Source organism: Elaeis guineensis, chromosome 3, assembly GCF_000442705.2.
Source record: "Elaeis guineensis isolate ETL-2024a chromosome 3, EG11, whole genome shotgun sequence".
NCBI classification, from domain to species: domain Eukaryota; kingdom Viridiplantae; phylum Streptophyta; class Magnoliopsida; order Arecales; family Arecaceae; genus Elaeis; species Elaeis guineensis.
This window is the reverse complement of record NC_025995.2, coordinates 3817631-3823305: the sequence shown is the minus strand read 5'-3', so window position 1 is coordinate 3823305 and position 5675 is coordinate 3817631. Positions and strand designations below refer to the sequence as shown.

Genomic DNA, 5675 nt, shown 5'->3' with positions numbered 1-5675 from the left:
TAAACTATATGATAGCACATGATTACACTATCATAATAGCAAATAAAATTTATTATCAAGATATGAATTTAAAAAAATTTTAAAAATTTGATGCTATGACTATACTAAATTAAATTTAAAAGGAATTAAAATTTCCAAACAGTTCATCGTTTTTGGTGTGACTAAACCTTTTTTTTTTTTTTCCGGGTAGGCTTCGCGTTAACAACGAGAGAGGAAGGAGTTAGCTTTGCGGAAAGAAACCAGAAAGCTAGGGTCTTGGAAGGGACTTGTGGGATTTCTCCAGATCCGAAGTAGCAAAATTCTGATCTTTGGAGCAATCTATTAATGAGAGAGCAGGGAAAGAGTAGAGAGACTGAGAGATGGGTAAAGGAGGAGTTTGCGTGCCGAGCAAGAAGCGGTAGCCGGCGGTGGCATCAGAGAACGCCACGGGCGGTGCGAGGAACGCCCCCATCCTGCCCAAGGAGAAGAGCCACGATGCCTTCGACGCCGCGGCGGCGCCGGCGGAGGTGAAGCGAAGCTCTTCATCGTGTTCTACTGCATGTACGGCCACGTGGAGGGCCTGGCGAAGCAGATGAAGAAGGGGATGGATGGCATCGACGGCGTCGAGGGGGTCCTCTTCCGTGCAGCCGAGACGCTCCCGCCGGAGATCTTGGAGCAGATAAAGTCGCCCACAAGGACCCGGATATCCCCGTCATATCAGTGGCGGAGCTGGTGGAGGCGGACGGGATACTTTTTGGGTTCCCGACGAGGTATGGGTGCATGGCTGCGCAGATGAAGGCCTACTTTGATTCGACTGGGCTGCATTGGAGGGAACAGAAGCTCTTCGGCACGCCCGCCGGATTCTTTTTCAGCACCGGGACCCAGGGAGGTGGACAGGAAACAACCGCGTAAGAATCCATCTGTTATTCATCTGTTCCATTGGTATAAAGAATTGGATCATTTTATTTTGTTTGTGATGAACAGTGAGAAGTTTTCATGAAGTAGACTTGTACTAGTTCGTGTTCATTGAAAATTTGGCATTTGTTAGTGCTTCATAACAGGAAAGAGGGAAGGCATCAACTATAGTCCCTTATGGTTCTTGGTATATGACTGCGATGTTATACTGCTTCTTTTTCAATGCTTAATGCATGTTTTGCTGGATCATATGTTAAGAAGTTCATGTGTTGTCAAAGATTTGGATTGATCCTTTGCATGCAAAGTTCTCAAATTTAATTATTTGTCTTCAAACTTAATGTTGAACTAGCCCACAAAATATAGAGATAAGGCAATATAGAATACCTGTATTTATTATTGTTGTCCTTTATGCATCGTGATTCTTAGATACATATTTTCATTCTAAATTATAGAGCTGATATTTGTTCCATCTGGTAATTGATTTGTACTGTACAAGAATCTTTTGACAGGATTTCGGAATGCCTCTTTCTAGTTGGGCATGTGGCTTATTTAGTATGTGTTCCCTGCTATCTTGTTTTCTTGGTGGAGCCATATACCAATGCTACTGATGCAAGTAATATCATTAATGGTTTTTTCGATTAACTGGTTAAAAATGCAAGCCCCTAGGTATGCTATATTGGTTGTTTGTTCTGCATAGAATTTACTTGAGAGAATTCAGTTATTTCTTTATGCTTGCTGCTTTATCATATATTAAATGCTTGGTGAACTGTCTTGACTAGGTGCATCAAGGTCATTAGTGTGGAGTTTTTTAACTGCATTCAGGAACATGCATTGGATTTTGCATGTTCTTGTGTATATCATGATTATGTGCTGACTAAATCTCTGCTTAGCCAGTTGCAGATTAAATCTTAGATTCCTCGGAGTCTACAAAACTTGACATCTGATATGCAAATTGATAGACTAAAAAATTAAGAAGAAAAAGAATTATGAAGAAGAAATAAAAAGAGAATGAGGGAAGAAAAGAAAGGGAAAGGAGATAAAGAATGATAGAAGAATGGCTGGAGAGGGTTTGTCCTGCTTAATATCAAACAGCAATCCTTGTGTCTACATTTTTGGAAGATAAATTGGTGAAGTAGGTACTGATCACTTATGCAATGTTTGCAGTTATTGGCGGTTCTGAAGTCTATCGTCGAATTTTTTTTTGTAGCTTAGAATGGTGATACTCTTTTCTGCTGTAGCTTGAGTATACCTTCATTCTCAACTCAGCAGGATAACATACAAAGACTAGAAAAAATAGATGATCGAGAAGAAACAAAAGACATGGAAAAAAAAAAACACCAAATAAGGGGAGGAAAACCAACCAAAAACATTCTGGAGGAAAAGCCTGTATTTCTAGTTGCTTGTATGTCAGGCATTTGGTCGATAAATAATGGGTGGAAGAGACCAAATGATCAAGATGATTAAATACACAGATTAGCACTTTAGCAGCTTTGCTGTAGAAGCCCCACTTTGGGCTTTCTAACACTCAAAAAATACCATCCTTTGAATCAACTTATGTCCCACCAGCACATCTATCATTAGGAGCTGAGTCTGATGCTTCCTCAAGCTTTTGTCATAAATGCAGAATCAGAAATAGATACAAAACTCAATTAGTAATCTATCTTCCTAATATTTTTTTTTCCCATCTCAGACTTGCTGAAATATTAGCTCTCAATTGTTATGTGGATCTACTCCTTCATTTGCGCTAAACTCAAAAGGGTTACCCCTCTTCTCCTCTATATATAGTACTGTTAAAAGAATTCACTTCTCCATCTCTGTGATAACACCACAAAGAGCACATTCTGCTGCGTAGGGGTCTCCTAAACCCACTAGTCCAAATATCAATATATTTATTGTCTATGAAAAATAGATGGGGTTTTATGAATCTGTCCTCAATTCCGGCCAAGTTAGGTTTTCATTTCAGTTCCTATTGAGAAAGGAGGAGTGAAAAAGAAGATCAAGAACATAAATCATTTCCTCACAAATTAGGGATTTCCAGCAACAAAACGTATCTCTAGTTGTTTATTTTTTGATAGTTCAAATGTAGCTATCTCAAAAGTACCCACATTTTTTTAGCCATGATTATTGATTGATTTGGTTCTTAAGCTGTATTTTCTTGGTTAGTGTCTGTTTTCTGGCAAAGTGTTTACAGCAGATGTCTCACAGATTACCACATGTATTTGTTTGTAGAAATGTGCATAGCACTGCATGCTCTTATTTACAGGTAATTCAGAACATCATGTTACATGAGATCTGGCTGATGCACAGATGAATAAGGATGTCATAATGTTATATTATTTTTTTAAGATGGTTCAGAAAATTAAACCAATGTACTGTCATCTTGGAAGTTTCTTGTAGCTCTCCTGATGCAACACTGGATAGTCTTATACACATGAAATCAATTATTAAGGCTATAATGTAATTTTGAAAATATGTGAGTAGCCATAATTGAGAACATCAGATTTCTAGGTATATTTATCATTTGGCAACATAACATTTCTTTCTTTATAGTGGAGAAATTTCCCTTTTGTTTATAGTCTTTACTTTTGCTTGAATTTTGGCAGCCTCAGCATGAGTTAGATACATGTCTCCTTTGTAATCACTAAACTTATTTGATCTTTTGTCACAATGAAATGAAATCAAGAGGAAAGATACAAAAGCATATTTTTGCTCTGTCACTTGCAGAAATTTCTACTTAACAGTGTGACAAGTTGAGTTTGATCTTGCACTTGAATATTTCCCAGATGTTTACCAATGTAGTTGAAGATTTAGTATCATTTGAGATTGATGTTCCACTTGAATATTTCCCAAATGTTTAGAAATGTAGTTGAGGATTTAGTATCATTTAACCAATAGATATTGGTTGAGATGCTTTGGGCATGTCCAGAAAAGCCAAGTATGCCATTGTAAAGTTGATTGAAATATGTCTTGAAGGGTCAGGAAGGGATGGCCTAAACTAATGTGTTGTGGGAGAGGATTCGGAAAACCTTGGGTTACTTGAAGTCCTTATTGATTTTATTTTTTTTCTAATGAACTTTACTGATATGAGTACTAACTATTGCCTTTGTTTAATGCTATTGCAACTGCTAACCGGACTAGACCTGGAGGTTGAACCATCAACCAGCAAGCTGTCTTGTCTGGTTTAGCCCCAAACTTGTTCCAAAGGGAAAACTGTTTTATTTTGTGAGTATTGTTTGAACAGATGGTTTAGTTGACGACCCAAATGAACAGTTCTGGTTCTCAAAGTGAACCATTTGCCTTTTTTTTTTTCATATGTCTATTATAAACCCTCACTTTCCCATTGGGTAAGGGCTCTTTATGCTTCCTCCTGATCAGCCACCCTCTTATCCATGAAACCTTGAGACCTCAAGATCAGTCTTTCTTCTTTAATCTCAGAGCATCAGGCCTACCTGAGCCTCTGTCCTTCCCCTCCAAAAGTGCTAGTGGTGATCAGGTGAGATGGTGGAATGGCAAGTAGGCATTAGAGAGGCTGTGAGTTCTCCTCCATTCCTCCACATTTCCCCTTGTATGTCCCATGATATTGTGATTTCTAATGAGCAGAATGCAATTTGGAAACCGGAGAATAGGGCTTGAAGAGTGAAGGGATGAGGGTCCTTCGGTGATTAAATTGGATGTTTGGAAAAGTTTTTTGGATTGGGGGAACCATGGCTCTTTGAGGTGAGAATAGAGTTTTATTAGACAAAGATGAGATGAAACCATTTAGGAAGAGACAGAACCAGCATTTTTGTTCATCTTCTTCTTTAGGAAGAGAGTGTTAGGATTTGATGCCTCGAGATTCAGTCCACAATGAGCCCGCAGCGAGGTTCGCGGCGAAAAATGGAGTCCAACGAGACCAAGATCACCTGAAACGGAGCTCGGATGGAGATACGAGCTTTTGAAGTCGGCACGAGATTCGAGGCGGTGGAGGACCGCCGGACCGCGGCGGGCGGCAGCGGCGCGCGGCCGCAGGCGGCGGCGCGCGGGACGCGCGACCCAGGCCCGGCGGGACGCGCGACCCAGGCGGGCGCGCGGCCCAGGCGGCGGGGCCCGCGCGCAGGCGCGGACTAGGCCCCCGCGCGCGGCCGGCCCAGGCCCAGGCGGTCTGCCTGGCCTTTTGCACCGGTCCACCGTGGACTGGGCGGTCCACGGATGAGCCTGTGGACGCGTGGGCATTTCCCACGCGTTTCTCGCGGTCCACGGCACTATTCCGTGGACCGGAGCGCGATCCGATGGCATGGGTGGCTCCCGATCTTGATCCGACGGTCCAGGGGGTTTTTTGGCTTTATTTAGGACTCCTAATCCCTCTCTAATCAAGTTTAAACCTAGTTTTAACCCTTTAAAAGCCTGTGCGTGGAACAGTAAAGGGTGTGGTTGGTCTCGCACCGTACGAACCCGAGAAAAAGAGAGAGGCGGAAGCGTTGCTGTGAGAGAAGGAGTAGGGCTCCTGGACAGCGGTCGCCAGGCACTTCAAGGGTTCAGGGGGTCTTCCAAGAGAGAGAGAGCTTTTGTCAGGGAACTTCTAGAGAGAGAATTGGGTGTACAAGGGTTGAGGGTGAGGTCTCCTCTTGTAAAATTTCTTTTTCATAATGAAGTTTGCATGCCCGTGGAGGCGAGCCCTTTTTTGTGGCTGATCCACGTATTTTGATTGTTTTCCTTTTGTTTTGTTTCTTCTTTCTTCCTGCTGCATCGCGTGGTACTGAAAAGCTCTTGAGAGGTGGTGTTCTGACCAGACATCCACCCAA

General features: G+C 42.0%; 1 pseudogene; it reads left to right on the top strand.

The window, feature by feature from the left end:
* Positions 1 to 222: 222 nt before the first annotated feature.
* Positions 223 to 1314, top strand: LOC140856388 (probable NAD(P)H dehydrogenase (quinone) FQR1-like 2; annotated as a pseudogene).
* Positions 1315 to 5675: the final 4361 nt, after the last annotated feature.